The sequence below is a fragment of the Pyrus communis genome, chromosome 17 (genome assembly GCF_963583255.1).
Source record: "Pyrus communis chromosome 17, drPyrComm1.1, whole genome shotgun sequence".
Lineage (NCBI taxonomy): Eukaryota > Viridiplantae > Streptophyta > Magnoliopsida > Rosales > Rosaceae > Pyrus > Pyrus communis.
In genome coordinates this window covers 17,664,396-17,683,709 of record NC_084819.1, presented here as the reverse complement: position 1 = coordinate 17,683,709, position 19,314 = coordinate 17,664,396, and the positions used below count along the sequence as shown (strand labels likewise).

At 35.6% G+C, this 19,314-nt stretch overlaps 1 long non-coding RNA gene and 1 pseudogene across 1 annotated transcript; both read left to right on the top strand.

The window, feature by feature from the left end:
- Positions 1 to 2,826: 2,826 nt before the first annotated feature.
- Positions 2,827 to 3,980, top strand: LOC137721833 (L10-interacting MYB domain-containing protein-like; annotated as a pseudogene).
- A 6,479-nt stretch (positions 3,981 to 10,459) lies between these two features.
- On the top strand, positions 10,460 to 14,793 carry LOC137723695 (uncharacterized). The gene is made up of 6 exons (XR_011066951.1): positions 10,460 to 10,680; positions 10,790 to 10,840; positions 10,930 to 10,989; positions 11,939 to 11,997; positions 13,501 to 14,324; positions 14,660 to 14,793. It is a non-coding gene; the product is annotated as an uncharacterized lncRNA (long non-coding RNA).
- Positions 14,794 to 19,314: the final 4,521 nt, after the last annotated feature.

Below are 19,314 nucleotides of genomic sequence, written 5' to 3'. Positions count from 1 at the left end.
CACGGGTGAACAGTGTACACGTTTAATGAAATATGAATAACCCAAAACTGCCCTCCCTTTCCCTTCACCTACGCTCTCACCTTTCCAGAGCTCTCTCGCACGCTCTTCACCTCAGAGCTCTCTCGCATAACCCGAACCAGAGCGATCTCTCTCGTTCTCTCGTTCTCTTGTTCTCTCGTTCCAAAAACTAGCGAACTCGTTCTCTCGTTCTCCAGGTTTCTCCAGGTAAGCTTCTCATTTATTTGTTTGGATTTTTCAAATTAGGGATGGGGAGATTAGGGAAAGAGGGGTGGGAAGAGCAAAGGGATGAGGGTATGGGTGTCGGGAAAAACAATTGGGGATGGAGGGTGGGGAAAAATTAATTGGGGAAGGTGATATGGTTTGTGGAAAAAATTAATTGGGGAAAAAATTAGGGTTTGTGGAGGAAACAAAAAAAAATTGAGAGAGAAGTTTGATTACTTGTGATATTTGTGATATTTGATTATTTGTGATATTTGATTCTTTGGCGGAGATTGTAAGACATGTGTTAATTATTTGTGATATTTGATTTGTTTCTGTCCATTGTTCCATGATTGCTTGGTTTCTGGTTTTTCTCAGTGTGTTCTCATGCTGTCTGCATTATCTTTTTTGTGGTACGGTCTAAATTCTGAGTAGAGTTTCCTACTTTCAGTAGTTTGTGCACTCCTGAAGGCTGTCTTTTGGTGCAATCAGATTTTAATAAACAAAGTGAACAACATAATGCTAATTGAAAGAAAAAAAACATGAAAACAAGAAAGAAAGGAACGGATTTAATCTAACCTGGTAACGTTTCAGCTAATGCTATTACTGTTAAAAGTATGGTCATACTGTTAAAAGTATGATCACAAGGCTTCACACATTCTGACTTGTTAGCTAATGCATTGTTAGCTCATTAATTAACAGTTTAATCTTTTGGGGTTCATTGGTTGTCTATTATTGACCAATAAAACACACACACCACTCACACTCTCATTCACATGTAAATGCTCTGTGAATAAAATCTATAGAGACGGTTACAAGGAGTTTGATTCAATAAGAAGGAAGAAATACCAAGAATGAAGAGCAACATTAAGTTGTCATGAGTTTGAAAGAATTAGTAGAATTACTTCGATAAGGCATGGCATCCACCACTTAGTGGGATAAGGCTTGGTTGTTGTATATGATAAACAAATAATTTTCAAAACGAGAAACAGGTATTGGTGCAGTAATACCTCTGGCTCCAGCATGAATCTAATAGCACTGTACATCGTAAAATAGTGCAATTAGATATCCAACAAAAAAATTACAATGGTGAACGATAAAGCATCCATTCTCCCAGAAATAAATGATTTTAGAACGACCACACTGACTGAAAAGAACATTACCCCAGCTCTCAATCCTGTAGCCGTAGTCCCAGCACCACCATGATGAACCTGCATATTTACAATAGTACAGCTTTTAAAAACATGCAGTAAAAATCAATATCCACAACTGTGAACCAAAACTGTGATGTAATCTTTTGTATGTATATGTATGTATATGTATGTATATGTATTACAAACTGTAATCTCTTGTATGACAAACTGTGAACCCAAACTGTGATAATTTGGGATGAGATGAAGGAAAATAGGGTTGTGGGATTGAAAGCAATATTGCAGAAGGGTTCTTTAGATAACATAATCCAGAGTGTATTTGGCACTAATTATTTAGGTTCAGAGAAGGAGGTTAGCACCAATCGAACACTAATGTTGCTAGTTCAAGAAGGGTACGACTTGATTTATAGGTTTAATTTGGAGGATTATTTTCCCTTGAGGTTTTTGGACTTGTATGTATATGTATCAAACTGTATATATATTACAAATTGCACCGAAGTCTGTGATGTAATCTTTTGTATGCATATGTATGTATATGTATTACAAACTGTTTCCACTTCAAACGCTGTCCCCAAACGCTGTCCCCAAACACTGTCCCCTTAACTGTTTCCACTTCAAACAGGTATTGGACTCGGGACTACATAAAAGTCAATTTTTTGTCAAATTATGTACCACATTAGTATATATATGTGTGTATACGATTACCATAATTAAAACTTTAATATTTAATCAGGATATTGAATTTGTCGGTACAAGTGACCAAGAAAATTGGCGGTTCCAACTCAATCAGAAAACTATAGTAGAAAGGAATGTGTCCAAAGAAGAATGTAGCTGGTATCAAGGTCCAAAGAAAGAAAATACTACATTAATATTAGGTATTAAATTAAGTACTATCACATCATCTGATATGATTGAAAATGATGTGAATCCGTTGATTGGGTGGAGGTCTTGGGGCAGATCCTCGACGATCCATTTGGTTTTGTTACATGCCACGGTCATCTTTGCTTCATCGTTTTGACCTTTCTCCTTTTATATAGGGTTAGTAAAGTGTTATCGTCATAAATATTGCTACCAACAAGGCAAGGATAAAAAGAAGTGTTCCATACGTAAGCCCTTTCTTTTTACCAATTATAAATAAGAATTAGAATTTTGTGATGAAAAGTAAACAAGAGTTAAACTTGACATTGACAAAATTCCAAGCTAAATACAAATAAATAGGATCCAAGATAAGAAGATATTTATTGGTTATTTCTTGATATATTTATATATATATGTGTGTATTTATATGTATGTATATATACAAACTGTGAACCCAATTTGTGATGTAATGTATTTGTAGTTGTATGTGGATCATTTATCGGTTATTTCTTGGTTATATTACAATATCATTTGTTCGTGTTTTAATATATATATATATATATATATATATATATATACAAATCAGTAGTTGGTATCGATGGCAAAGAAGGGGGCATCTTCGTCAAATCCTGTAGCTACATGGAATGCGCACAATATATCAATATTTTGTGATCTTTGCATCAAGGAGGTTGAGGCCGGACATCGTCCGGGCACTCACTTTGACAAAGAAGGATATGCAAATATTAGAGCTAACTTCAAGGCAGAGACAGGGCATGATTATGAAAAAAAGCAATTGAAAAATAAGTGGGATGCACTTAAAAATGAGTGGAAGTTGTGGAAAGAATTAGTTGGTAAAGAAATTGGCCTAGGGTGGAATTCAAGCAAGGGTACCGTTGATGCCTCTGAGGAGTGGTGGAACAATAAAATTCAGGTTTGTGTATTTATCTTTTAATATGTATTATGATATCATGCAATATGTATTAACCATATTCTTTCTTACTTGTAGATAAACAAAGAATATGGAAAATTGCGAAAAAAAAAGCATTAGTCCTGAGATGGCGACAAGTTAGATAGGATGTTCTTGAGTACAATTGCTACCGGTGAACATGCCTGGGCACCTTCATCTGGAGTACTATCACCAGAGTCAAGAGAGGAATCTGTAGGACAAATTGATTCATATGATGAGGAAGAAACTGAGACTATGCAGGATCTAAGGCAAGCAAGTAGGAAGGAAAAAAAAAGAGCGGCTAACCAAGGAGAATTGCAAAAGAAGAAGGTTGATAAGAAAGGGAAAAAAATTGGAGGTGCTGCAAAACTTTGTGGTCAAATTGACCGTCTTGTTGAAGCTTATGAAACTAGGAGTTCTGCAAACTCATTGATGAGGTCGCTGCATATAGGTAGTAGTATTCCGGAAGTGTTAGCGGTTGTTGCACAATTGCCTGGTTGTGAGCCACCTAGATAGTTATGGTTGTTTGCTACATGTTTATTTTGTTCTGCAGAGAAGCGAGAGGTGTTTACTACGATACAAGATCCTGAAGTCCAGCTGACTTGGTTGAAATATATGTTCAACAAAGAACAATAAGAAGCTATAACTATGAATTAGAACTTTGTGTAGTTTGTACTTTGCATTAAGACTATGTGTTGAATGTGGCTTGTATTTTGTGTTTATTGAATGTTGGATTATGATTTCTTGTTAAACGTTGGATTGACTTGTTCTTGAATGTCGGATTATGACTTCTTAATGATTGTTAGATTATGACTTGTGGAATGTTGAATTATGTGTTAGGTTACAGGTATATTCAATATGAACACCTCTGATGATGATGTTGAGGAGTTGGAGGATGGTCTAATTATATGCGCTGTAGAGAGAGCTGTTAAAACATATTATTTAAAATATGTCCACAAAACTCCATGTATGAATTCTTCCCATACAGGTAATATTTGGTTGATGGAAGTACTGCAAGGAAATGATGTGCGATTCTATAGAATGTTTAGGATGAACAAAGATGTCTTTTATAGATTATCCAATGACTTGCAAACTAATTATGGATTGAAAGGTTCAAGGAAAATGAATGCAACTGAAATATTAGGAATGTTCTTGCATATGTTGGGACATGGTGTGAAAAATAGATTAGCTCAAGAGAGATTTCAACATTCTGGTGAGACTGTTAGTAGATATTTTGGTGCTATGTTGGATATCGTATGTAAGATGGCAATAGATATTATCAAACCAATGGATTCGGAGTTTCGTGGCATTCCCCCAGAAATAAGGAGAGATACAAGATACATGCCTTATTTTAAGGTAAAATTTGACTTGTATTCTAACTTATTTGCAAACTATAAGTGTAGGTTGACGATTTTCTTTTATATTATTATTTTTAGGATTGTATTGGTGCCATAGATGGAGTGCATGTTGAGGCTTCAATACCACCTCCGGATCAAGTTCCATACATTGGTAGGAAAGGAATACCGACTCAAAATGTTATGGCTGCATGTAATTTTGACATGCAATTCACATTTGCTTGTGCCGGATGGGAAGACACTGCACATGATACAAGGGTTTTTCTATCCATGCTACGGAATCCAAATTTAAACTTTTCTGAGCCTCCAAATGGTAATCTTCATACTCTTATTATAACATTTTACATACTTGCTTTGTATAATTATTACAATACAAAACAAATTTTCAATTGTCAGGAAAATATTACTTGGTAGATGCGGGGTACCCACAAATGAGAGGTTATTTGGGACCATATAAAGGTGAAAGATATCACCTCCCGGACTTTCGTAAGGGTGCCGAACCAACGGGTCACAAAGAGGTATTTAACCACAGGCATTCTTCTCTTAGGAGCATCATTGAACGAACTTTTGGGTATGGAAGAAAAGATGGGCAATTTTAAGGGACCTGCCTAATTACCCGTTCAATAAGCAAGTGAAGATTGTCATTGCTACAATGGCTCTTCATAACTACATACGGAGGTATTCTGAACGTGATCGTCATTTTGATGACCCCAGGGACTTTTGTGAAGAAAGCGATAGTAGTGATGATGATGATGATGAATATCAAAATTATCAAGTTGAAGGATCACATGAGATAGAGGCATTAAGAAATAGAATAGCAACAAGTTTGATGAATGCATCTAATTAGACTACTTTCAAGTACATTAACAATATTGTACTAATGAATCCTAGCTATTCACTCTAAAATATTTCTATTAAAGTAGTTTGTCATACTAATTAATATTTAAGATAAAGTTTATAAATATTTTTCTTCTAAAAATAAAATATATTTAGTAATTCACTTTTATTTGTTAAGAAAATTAAATTAATAGCACATCTAGTAATATACCCTTTTTGGTCATTTCACACAGTCACAGCTGTTTTACAAAAAAGTTTACCAAACACTATGATACTGCTTTTTTTTTCCAAAAGCACTTTTACAAAAAAGTTTACCAAACACTTTGCTGGCTTTATTTCACAGCCGCTTATTCTCACAGCAGCTTTTTTTCAAAGCACAACAATACCAAACCAAGCCATAATATTTGCTAAGTATTCTTGGGTTACGAAAATTGTTTAGAAGATGGTATTCTTGGGTTATTTTACCCATAATGTAAAGTATTAACATAATATATATATATATATATATATATAATGAGCTACATTATATTGTAATTAGCTATATAAACCATGCACTATAGTCAATAGCATTGATTTAAGTTTTGTCCGATAGAGAACATGGTTAGGAGAAGGATTACACTTGTTGACCATGAATCATGTCTTTTTGGCAACAATCAAAAGATGCAACATTCAAATTGAAGAGATGTGATTGTTGGGTTAATGACAAAACTTCCCATCCCCTGTCAAACAGCCGCATATATATAATTTTATTTTTAAAATATTCAACATTACATATATAAAATAAATGGGTAAACGGTTACCCGTTTATAACCGCGGTTAATACCCATAACCACCCATTTAAATTTCACGGGTAAACGGTTATACCCATAAATGTTTATTTATCTAAACGGTTACCCATAACCATAACCGTAAAGTTTAAATGGACGGGTAACCATGGTTACCCATAATTGCGGGTATTTTGCCCATCCCTAGTAACCATTTGCGATGTGCGGAAGTGGTAACGATATGAAAATACGAATAACTAAAAACCACTAGTTATCTTACCTTAGACTAGCTTATAAGTACAAGTGAAAGTGATTAGAGTAAAGACACACACAACTAGAGCATAGGTATCAAAGTGCAGTCCCGAAGGCTAAGTAATAATTATACAAATCATAAAAGAAACCCTACACTGGTGGATGTCTGTCATAATCGTCGTGAAGCCCTCGTGAGCCACCAACAAAAACTTTTATCTAGAACCTGGAGGGGCGCAAAACAGAAAATGTGAGTGGGCAAAAACAAACTTTCAAAACCATTTATCTTTTCAAATGTAATAACCCCTCACTGTAAAACCCGTATAAGTTTCCCAGAAAATAATACTATAAACATATATGAAAACTATACTCGAGTATAACCAAACCATGTGTATGCCATGAAAATCATCTCAACCATGAATAAGTAAGCCAGGTGAATTGCACTAATATAAAGTGACATATCAACCAGAGTCACCTAACGTGACCTATACGGCTGAATCAATAACTCAACAATCAAATCAAATCCTACACACGAGTTGGAATCACCTATGTGGTCTGTACGACAGGCTACGTGTAAATAAGTACGCTTAAGTGCTACGGTCACGTGAAGGCTGTGCGAAATATTGCAAGTCACCTACGAGTCGGAACCACCTAATGTGCTTTGTACGACAGGTTGGCACTTGCCTTGGATGCAAGGTGAGCGTATGGTGCGGGAGGTGAACAATCACGTGAAGGCTAGACCCTACCCTCGAGCGGAGCACTAACACCTGGGTGCAGGATATAAATCACTAAAAGCAACTCATCATAATCATACACACTATCATCACAATCATCACTATATACTCACCTAAAACTTACTTGAACGTCCATGACGTCGAGCAGTAATATGCACAGCTATATTATAACATATACTAATATGTAATGCATACGACATGGTATTTAAAACGTAAAAACTATTTAAATAGTTTCTGGGAAACATAAGGCATATATATGTATATACATAAAACCAAAAAGCCCACTCATTGGTATGTAGTCGGGTAGTAACCCCTAAGTCTTGCCTGGCTGCGCTAGTCCTCTGGAAACGTCTCACCTATATGTGACACAACTATTTTAACATTACTTTTAAACACATAACCATCACTATAAAATAACTTCTCATACGTTGCTCAATTAGGGTGTTTAAATATAGCATCGTGGCCTACTCAACACCACGAGCATCCCCATAGTTTTAGAAAAAAATTTCAACATCCCATGTGCCCTTATGCTCCGGCCACGCGCAGGGAATATTCCTAACGCCGTTAGGGAATATTCCGTTAAGTACTAGGATATTCCGTTAAATATACCTGACGCCATTAAGAATATTCCGTCAAGGGTGACAGAATATGCTTTGTCTTCTCCAGTGGTTTCATCGGATTTCGTCGCCGGCCGCCACTGCACTCGCCGGTTTTTGGAAAAACTTTGAATCTCAATATCTCCATCATTTCAACACCAAATTTCACGAATTTTATATCAAATTGAAGCCCTGAACTAGAAGAACACGATCTTACCTCTTAGAGGTCCTAAACCCGACAAAAAGTGGTGGAAAATAGCTCGACACAACCGGCCAAACCTGAAACTCAATAGACCTGAGCGTTTCAACGTTCTAACCACTCCAAAACTAGCCTAGGATCCTAGTACAAACGTTTGGGACCTTTTTTGAGCTTTAAAATATTGTGAAAGATCCACAATCACGTTGGAGTAATAGAGTACCTCGCCGAAGCTCGCGAGTTCTCGAGTTCCCGATGTCCTTTCTTTGAACAATTGGTATGATTAGGTTCGTAGGCATGCAAGGAGTCCAAAGGTGGTCCTCAGAAGTTTGATCTGTGGTGTTTTGATGGTGTTTGAAGGTTGAAGACTTTGTTGTACGGACGGAAAGAATTTTCGAGAAAAAAAGAGAGAAGGGAAGAAGGTTGTATGTGTGTGTATGTGTGTCCAACGGAATAGGCCAAAATAAAAAGGGCCAAGGCCCTGATTGGGCTTTAAGGTTTAGGACAAAAGAAAATCAACTAAACCAAACCCAAATTTGTGGGAGATATGGCAGTTGGTCAATTCCTTTAGCCCGATTGCACAATCGTACTACAACATTTCAAGGGCAACATTGTCATTTCCACGCGTTCAAGGATAAAATATATTTTAATTTGGGATGGGTCATCACAATGGTGGTTTGACATCGACGGGGAATGACGATGAAGCCGTTGTTGGAGTCGTCTGGGTGCGTTGGGAATCGTTGGAGAAGACGATGAAAGGTGGGAGTAACCACCGAGGATGTGGGGGTGGGGTGGGATGAGAGGGGAGGTGCAGAGTGGAGGAAAGGGAGGTGGGTTGGGGGGAATGGGTTTATGGGCTTTTTTATTGTTTTTATTTACTTTTTTTAATTAATTTAATTTTTTTTATTAATTGTTTACACACGTGGCACAAATGTAGCAGTCACGTCAGCTCTCAATGGATGAAAAATGTAACGGATGTATTATATTGAAATAAAATAGTATGTGAGGTATGAAAGTGAAATTTTTTGAAGATATTGTATGAGGTTGTAATAGACATCAAACCTGAGGTGGTACATTATAATTTACCCTTAATTTAATTATCTACTAGCAATCCTTCCATCCTTTTCTCTCTAAAATTAATTTTTTCCCCTATTGCTCGATTTCAAATATAAGGCAAAATCTGATAAAAACGTAGGTAATGATAAAGACATATTTTATCATCCAAATCAAGCAACTGCCTCTGTTTTTGTATTTTGGTGCCATTTCTGAAATTTAGATAGCATAACTAACTACCAAACATAAATAGAACTGAAACAATAAAAAAAAGTATGTAATAAATAATGTACAAGTGTATACTCTATAGTTTATTGGGTGGAAAATAGATATACCCGTACCAAATACACGAGAACAACTTGTATGAAACAAATTCATTGTCATTTTGCATTTCATTCTGATGAGTCATGTGTAGGAAAACTTAAGCATAACATTGGACTAAAACGCTACGGTGACGATGAACTCATTTTATGTAGGTCGTCTCTAGTCAAAGGGCTAAGGCTACATTAAGCTCTAAAATTGACAAAATTAGTCGCAAATCAAAGGGCTAAAGAGAATAAGGCTAAAAGAATCAGACTAAGTTTGGCTTCATCGAATGTAACATGCAACCTCAAAGTGAACTAAATTTGTAAAGTAATATAATATCAAGAGAAATAAATTATAGCCTTGCATAGTTGTAAATGAAAAATTTAGCCCTAAAATAGTCGTAAAATTTGATGGGCCAAAACATGGTTAAGCGCTACGTTTAGCCCTCCATTATTGTAGATAGCCTATGTTCTTTTTTAGAAACACAAATGCAAAATAATAACGTTACTATATATATACAGGGGATATTGCTTATATTTTTGCTTTATAAATAGGAAGAGGAGTCCAGTGATGAGCATATCCTCACAAACATAAGAGAATTGGATCTGACCCAAAAAATAAATAAATATTAACCGAAAGGGATAAAAAAAATTAATCCCACCAAAGAGCCCGAGACAACGGTAAGCTCTTCTTTTCTTCTCTTTTTCTTTTCAGAAAAAAAGGAAGAACAAGATCACAGTTTGTTGTGCTAAAAGTAGGAAAATCCAATCCGTGCCGGACTGTCCAATCCAGTCCAATCCCATCCCATCCAGCCTTTGATTCGGAATCGAAGTGAGAGAGACAGTGAGCTCAGAAACAACCAATCGAATCATTAGAAATTATGATTCATGCCACAGAGGAAGCACTGCGTTTCAGTTGTTGATGCGACGGCGACCGCGAAGGCGTTTGGGAGTGCGAGTGCGAGTGGGACTTCGCATTTGATATTAACACTGCAACAACAACCGGAGGAGCAGGAAGAAGAAGAAGAAGGAGAAGGATTAGTGTTAATTGTGGTGGATTTGGTGCTTAATCGCGGCAATGAAATCGGATTAGGAGGGGCTGGCGGAGCAGTGAAGGGCGGGGTTGCGGGCGGTAGTTATTCCGGGAAGCGGCGGTGGAAGGGGTTGGTGATTGGAGTGTTGGAGTGTTGGGTCTGGTTTTTCCTTCCATGCTCGTTCCTCTTCTCTTCCTTCTCGGCCTTCACAATGGCTTTCACCCCCCCGGTTACACACACACACACTCTCTCTCTCTAGATCTGTTTCTCTCAGATCCGATTTTGCTTTTGCAACGGTAGTTTTGGATCTCTCTCAAATCTCGATTTGTTCTTTTTGTTCATAATATGCAGGATATGTACCAGAACAAGGAAATTCGCCTTCAGTAAGAACTAGAACTTTGTTTTGTTAATTTGGAATTGTTTTCTGTATCCTACATTCTTGGTGTTGATCTGTTTTATTTTTCTTTTTTCGAATTTTCGAATCGGTGTCAGATTGGAGGATATGGTACAAAAATCATCATAAATGCTTCTAATCTGTTAGGGGTAAACTATACTAGCCAGCTTTGTAAATCGAATTCATGGGTAGAAACACATTGGTGAAGATAAATTACTGATTATTTGGTTTCTTGCAGGGGGGTGGTTCGAAGCATGTAGATGATTTCGTGAAAAATTTCACACCAACCCTTTCAAAGGTTCGTTGCCTACTGCTCTGGTGTTAGGTTTTTTATGGTACCGCTGCTTTTCGTTTGATACAATGCTTAGTTAGTTATAGGGAAATAGGCTTGTAGATGAAACATCACTTAGCTTCCAGACAAATGCTACTGAAATGTGTGATACTTATTGATAAGGGCAATGTTTACGTGTTAAAATTCTTCAAAATTAGACATTGTGTATCGTTGAGATAAATTCTGCTAGGAATTTGTTTATCTATTTAAGAGTTGTGATGCTGGAAAGTCTTAACTATTAATGTGTAAGGGGCCGGAAAGAATTTACATACGGTATTCATCAACTTCCTCATCCACCCGGGTCATCTAAGAACTTTTAAGTGTTGGCGTGGTCCTCTAAAAAGTGTTAAAACTATGGGAAAATACAGCAATAATGCAAAATAAGCTCTGAAGTATCCGAGTACTGTACATTTTAATTCATCACAACAAATTAACGAGTCACATGCAATTAACAGGTTTTGATTTTTCTTTCTCTATGTTTAGGCGTTGGCTAGATCCAATAACTGGATTTTGAATTAATCTAACACGTCTAAGAGTTCTTCAGGATGTGTTTTAGACTTTTTAGTTCAGGAGCTTGAGGAATAAACACTATAGTAACCAATAGACACTTCCTTTCGAATTAGGACAAGTACAACTGTTTTGTTCCGTTATCAAAGATCATAAGGTTTTGATTGGTTCTTGTGAATGCTCTAAGATGGAAAAGGTTACGATAAATTGGAAGGTAGAAATTCTATTATGAGTTCTCCAGTTGATTTGGGGCGGGTAATATAAATTTTTATGTAAAGTTGATTTGTTATTTATTTATTTTTTGGATGCTTAATTTCTTCCAGAAACAAATAGTGTTTATCATCACCAAGTGGTACAAAGAGTATTTTAAAGTGTTTTTTAACCAATCTATTGTCGAGTTTTCTGGCAGGTTTATTTTCCGTTGTTTTGCAAGAAACCAGAGCCTTTCCATGCTCAAGAGTTCCACAGGTATGTCACCGCTCTTTTACATATTTCTGCTTTGATTTCCAATACGAGGTTAAAGCCTTTGATTTCCAACAAATTTGAGTTAGGTAATTTGATTTCCCTCAAAGGACATAAATTATGTGTTTTCTTTAATCATTTTGTTATAATATTCAACCCATTTCAATTTATTACCAACCGAATCCTAATTTGTTCAATTTCTTTTCATCTGGCAATTGAGTGTGGTTGTTTGCCGTTCTCTTTGAGGTGAGATGAAGTTTATGTCTGTAAATATATGTATCTTAACAACAACCATGGGGGTTGCTAATGGCTTTTTTATACACTAAATTTTTTGTTTTTTTCAAGTGCTTCTCTAGAATTTAATCCTTTTTGTCATTATATATATTGCAGAAATTACAAGCTATGCTACAATCCCAGTTAGTGTTTTAAGTTGTTAACTTACTATTTAAACTTCAATTTTCCAGCCCCATTACGAAAATTTGCTAGGCTTTTCAGGTGATGTACATCCATTGCCGACCAGGGTGGACTGTGCATCAAAGATATATATCTTTGTGTGTCTATTTACTTACCCTTTTCGAACTTTATACTTCTCGAGTGAAATGGTAATTTAATTTCTTAAGCTTACCGTTTATCGCTGTAAAAGAGAGTCCGACCACAACGACTGAATTGATTATCTTCATGCATAAGGATACTAGATTACCTAGTATAAAAGATTTTAAAATCATCACAAACCTCCCTTTTTTCTTTTCTATTGCAATTTCTGGATTATTATATGATGATTTTTTAACTTTCCATTATATATATAGAATTAGAAAGAGATAGACTAGAAACGACATCTCTTATCTCAATGACACCAAAGGGATATTAAATGAATGGAATTGGGTGGCCTATTTTCTGAGCATTATAATGTCTACGTTCACACATTATCCAACTTGCTTCCACCAGGAAATTAAGATTATTAAATGCATGTATAGAATTTTGTTTAAGGGGAGAAAGAATTTTGAATTTTAGTCTTTATTTGATTCTTAAATATTTGTATAATTCAAGGAAAGAACATGTATGCTTCTTTGGTGGATTTGATTCAAATTGGTGGATTTCGGTAAGAAAGAAACTTTAATTTTTTCTTTTGGCGGTTTTAAGAACTGAAATGGACATGCATGAGATTGAAGAATTTTTGGTTTATCTTACTGGGATGAGAGGGTATTGTCAGAACAATTGTTTAGCATGACAGTATTAAATAATCAATTTGATAAATTAAGATGGTGTGATTGAATAAGATTATCTGTTGGGTGAACCTATATATGCTTAATAAATTGTTTAATGAATTTTCAATCTCTGTGTATTTGAGATTGCCTCTTTTTTTTTTCTTTTTTTTTAATTTAAATTTTATTTGTGCATGGTCAAGGAAAATTCTGGTACCCAAATCATTTGACTTAATTTTATTTCCAGTTTTAAAAGTTTTTCCTGTAATTTTCTGTAATAAAAGTATTGTTTTGTTGCAAAAAGCAGGGCCACTCTGTTTAGGGCTTGAAGATTTCTACATTCACCAGGTTTATCTTCGACTTCAGGTATTTCGTTACTTAAAGTCAACTGCAACTGCACAGTTTGGTTATGATTGGGTAAAATAGGTTGATTATCTGCATATTTCATGAGGATATCAATAGGGACTATCTATCAAATTTTTGTGTGTAAATAGTGTGTAGATGCACATCAAATATTATTTTTTGTATGTAAATAAAATTACATACAAAAAAATTTGTACGGTTAAGGACAGTTAGGAGTTCAATTTGTAAAAGATGTAAATATTAGAACAATGACAATAGAACCGCCAATCCATATGGTTGTAAATAGATTCCTACATGTAAATAGTATTGCATATTGTATGTATTTAAAACTTTATACATATTTTATACAGTTTTAAAACCTACAGCATTGCGCATGCACCATTGCTAGTATATACTAAAACCGTTTCCGATTTTTTCAACTTTGCCATTTTACCACTTCTTGCCTACTCCCCCCTCTCCCTCTTGCTCACTGCTTCATGCCGCTTTATCTCCTTTGTCGCTCACAATCATCGCAAACAACCTCAAACCAACAAATCCATTTTCGCAATTTCTCTTAGAATCGCGGCTTCTCTCTCGCTCACCGCTTACAAATCTCAACCGCAGCCGCACTACAAACCCATCTGGACGGAAAACCCATGAAGAAATCTTGGTCGTCGGCCGACAACCGGACTGCAACATCGTCTTGAGTCACCCCAGCATCAGCAGATTCTAGCTTCAAGCCCTCTCCGACCCTTTTACCCAAAAGCTCTCTCACTGATTTGTCATCAGGTAATATACTGGAGTTTTAATTTGGCATTTGGTTGAAGTTTTCTTTGCATAAAATAAGAAAACAAACTCAAATCCTCAAACTAACATATAAAATTCTACAAATTCTCTCACATTTAATCGAATCGATCTCAAGTGTTAAGGTTTTAGGGTTTCGGTCTCCAAATTCCGGCGAATTGTTTCCGTCTGAACATCGGTGGCAAAATATGTTGTTTGGTTGTCGAGAAAATATGTAAAAAAATGATATTCTTCTCAACATATTTAGATAATTTCGTTGGATAAATTCGTCCATGAACCTTAAAATTTTATGTTTGATTGGTATATGTTTTCATAATTAGATCATATCAAGCTCCATTCATGTCCACTTCTATTCATAAGAGCCCATCTTCTGTCAATAGCAACAATGGAGGCTAGGCCTGAAGCTGAACCAGAACCAAAAGAAATTGAAGAGAGTTCTGAACCTCTTCTCAAATACAAGGTAATTAAAACAAAAATATCTTTTTTATGAACACCAATCAGCTTCTTTGCCCCCTAGGTCTATTGTTCTTCATTTTGCATGTCTTTCGAATGATATTTGAGGATAGAGATTTAATACTCCTCAATTTGGGATTTCTGTGTTGTAGATTTTAGGGAAGCCGTTGGTGATGTAGAGTGTGAAGGTTGCTCCACCTAAGGCCATGTAAATAAGGGTAAAGGTCAATATACCTTAGTTTATCACACTGAACTCTACTTCTGCCGAAGGTCAGCAATAATAGCTACTACATACATATAATATACATAATACACACACGCGCGCGCGCGCACACACACACACATATATATATATATATATATGATTTTATATGATTAACCTTTAAGAATACACACACACACACGTGTATCTATATATATATCTATATATATATATATATATATATATGATTTTATATGATTAACCTTTAAGAACACACACACACACACACACACACACACACACACACATATATATATGATTTTATATGATTAACCTTTAAGAATTGCAGATTTATAAACTATGAGTAGAGTTTTCCAGGCATATTTACTTCGAGTGAATACATTGTTGTTCATTCTGGCCTTCTTTCCAAAATCAAGCCCCTTGCTCGGTTGGACAAAGTTTGCATCCTCAGTTGCGCCATACCGACATGTTTGGTGTCCTACTCAATGCTTTAGAGTGTTGAATATGCATCCTAAATTGATACTACATATTGAATCATTTGAACTATACTGAATATTTTGTTTTTTAATATCAGGTTTGGGTGTCCCTCTCAATGTAGCAAAAACAAAAAATTATCCTCAATTGCTATTTATTGGCCTCGCTGTAAGTTTGGACAAACTTTGTTGATCCCAAATTCTTTGTTCTAATAAATTGCATTTATTTTCTTTTCCGAAGACTGATATGTGCATGATCTAGGCTACTGAAGGTGCAAGAATTTCTGGGGCACCACTAAGTATTGGGGTGGAGTCGGTGGACTTGAAGCCCAAGAGGTTTGACAAAGGTATTTATTTATTTGTTTTTTACGTTTGGATTTGGTTTAACAGGTAGTTTAGTGGGAAAACATAGAAACATATTTATTTATTTTTTACGTTTGGATTTGTATTATTATATCCGGATGCGGAATAGTGATAAACTCGTTCGATGTAAGTCTTCCTCCGTACCAATGTTATGTATAGAGAGAGAGGAATAGGCTTAAGCTACTTATGAGTTGGAATTAAACTTGGGATGTGGAGTTTATTTACATAAGTGGCTTTTAGGGTGGTGAATCAAACTCAAAATCTCAAATACAGGAGTGAATGCGTCCGCTTGGTGGCTTGGTTTGGAACTAATATCTTACTGTTTCGTGAACTTATAAATGCTGAGACTCAAAACTTATTATTTTACACAAAACTTAGTCATTTGACAGGATGAACCTTTGTCCAAACGATGCCAAAAAGTCAACAACTACAAGTAATTGGCAATTATTAGAGCTGAGTTAAGGAAAGGGATCCTCTTTAGATCCCTTCCACCAAGTTCAACAAATCCACCTATCCGGATCATTGAAATTTGATTCAACGACTATAAACAGAGGGTTTTTTTAAAATTATAATAATTTAAGTTGTTGGATTAAATTTCAATGACCCATATAAGTGAACTTGGTGAACTTGGTGGAAGGGATCCGGAGGATCCTTTTCCCTGAGTTAATTGTGATTTTGATCGTTCGACATAAGACCTTAATCAAATAGTACTGTAGTATATGTACGACTTAGTCACCAATATCTCTGTTGCAGTCTCTGTCATTGGTCGTAGACTTAAAATTTTAGCACTACAAAGCATTAGGCATAGACCTAAAGTCTCGAAGCCTTACGGATGAATCTGAGACTCATTTTGGGGGCGACGTCTTTCAGGCTCTCACGTTGTCTCGATGTTACATGTTTTTTGTTTTGTTTTTACAAATCAATAATAGAATCTTAGACCTTGAAAGCAAGAGTGGTACCCTTAACTAAATGAGTCGCAACTGTTTGTCATATTGCCTTCAACTTAACCACAGTTAAATGTTTAGTCTCAAACTATCTCAATTCAGTCCAAGGCAATTAGGTCAAATCAATATTAGATACGTTACAACCACTAGAGGTGCCTAGTGGTTGTGGATGAATTCCAAGTCCGTATTCCATACGGCATTTTCTGGGTTCGATTCCTAGCATTGGTAAATCATAAGACGGTAGCCAATGAGAGTCTGAAATTCCTTTATGAGTTTGCTTTCAAAAGATGGACTATAGTGGTGAAGCCACTAGCTAGTCCCATTATAAAAAAAAAAATAAAAAATAAAAAATAAAAAATAGATATGATACATACGTACAATGATTGTTCATGGTTGATGGCCTCTGTTACTTATTTACGTGTGTGAACAACGCAGACGTAGAAAAGGGGAGAATCAAACTCCAAGTTTCAATCACAAAGTTAAATACTTTTCACTGTTCGAGCTCCAAATCTCTTCCAAAATGTTGCGCTTTTTATTCCCTTGGCTGGAATTTTCTTTGTGAACGAAAAACCCTATTGTTGGAGTTGTTCTTATTGGTGGGTGTTAGACGGCAATTTGTACTTGGTTTGTGTATTTGGACTTTGACTCACTAAAAGAAAGAATTTTCTTTGTTGTAGTGAATTTGGATATTTTATTTAATAGACAATCTCGGTTAAAGTGGTTTGATCATGTGAAACGAAGGCGTATACAGATGCTCCGGTTAGAAAATGCAATTATGAGACAAAGGCTTAGGGTAAAAACAGTAGAGGAAGACTTGGAATGAAACTTTAAGAAAATACATTGAGTATTTGAGGCTAATGGAAGAGTTGGCGCAAAACCGAGCGCAGTGACGTTGTAAGATTTATATAGCCGACTCTACTTAATGAAATAAGACTTTATTATTATTGTAGACACAGTCACACTCTAGAAATCGTTTGTTTGAATAAGATGTAAATTTTTGTTCAACAATCATGGGGATCTAATCTTTGATTAAATATGCTTGAATGCTAAGAAAACAAAAGGAGAAGAAGACCCTACCTTCATAAAAATGGCCTCAACCGTCACCACCACCTAGTGGAGGCAATGACATTAGTTACAGACAGACCATAGGTCGTCCTTACTCCTTACTCCTTACTCCTTACTCCTCTTATCCATTTCTTACGAAAACTGGTTCCCAGATTGACCCGCCAATCGAATCCAATGGTTGTAGTGCCTCATGAGTTTTGATCTAGTGTTGCGAGCTAACTATATCCTTTTTAAATTGAATGGCTCAAATTCAGTTTAATCAATTTTAACTGTAATAAAAAGATCAAATGGCTCAAATTTAAATTAAACAGTCAAAATAACATTATTTATTAACCAAATCATATCCAACACCAAAACTCTATAAATAGACATCCATGTGTTCATTAATCCATTAAAATTTCAATTTTCTCAACAATTTTTTTTGTTCAGAATTTGAATTTTTTTACATCAAATGTTTGCAAAAATAAAACAACATAGATTATACAAAAGCTAATTCCAAAATTATTAACAAAAAAAAAAAATCAACTAAATATGAAAGTTTAACAAATTATAAAGTTTGGGGTGGAGAAAAAATGTCTAACCTCAAGTGTCGAACTCACTATTGCTGGCAGTTGCAATGCTAATACTGGTTTAGGGGGTTCACGACACAGATATAGGCCAGCAACGTTTGGTTTGGGATGAAAGGATTCTTTGCCATCCAAATGGAAGTAGATTTTTTTGTGTCAACTGTCTCTCTTGTCCAAACATCAATTTAGTTGCAATATTAGGGAAGTATCAAGTGTCACTCCTCACTTGGATAAGAAGTATGGTTATTGTAAGCTCATAGTCACGAGAACAATTTACATGAAACGAGTGTTGGCGTGAGTCAACGTTTTTTATATTTATTGTAAATTTGTAATTTCTTTATGGATAGGGATTTCATTCTTGATGAGGGATTTCATGCATCTTGTACTTGTATCAATCTTCCTCGAAAGAAGAATATACAACAATTACCCTAAAATTTTCCTACAATTTTATAGATAGCTATTAGCTACTATGACGTTCCGGTCCAATAATACATTCTCAAATATATGGAAAAAAGCCTTATACATGACAATGTATTGTTCGAGCTCCAAATCTCTTCCAAAATGTTGCGTTTTTGATTCCCTTAGCTTGAATTTTCTTTGTGAACGAAAAACCCTATTGTTGGGGTTGTTCTTATTGGTGGGTGTTAGACGGCAATTTGTACTTGGTTTGTGTATTTGGACTTTGACTCACTAAAAGAAAGAAATTTCTTTGTTGAAGTGAATTTGGATATTTTATTTATTAGACAGTCTCAGATAAGGTGGTTTGATCATGTGAAACGAAGGCATATACAGATGTTCCGGTTAGAAAATACGATTATAGGACAGAGGCTTAGGGCAAAAGGAGTAGAGAAAGACTTGGAAGGAAACTTTAAGAAAAGACATGGAGTA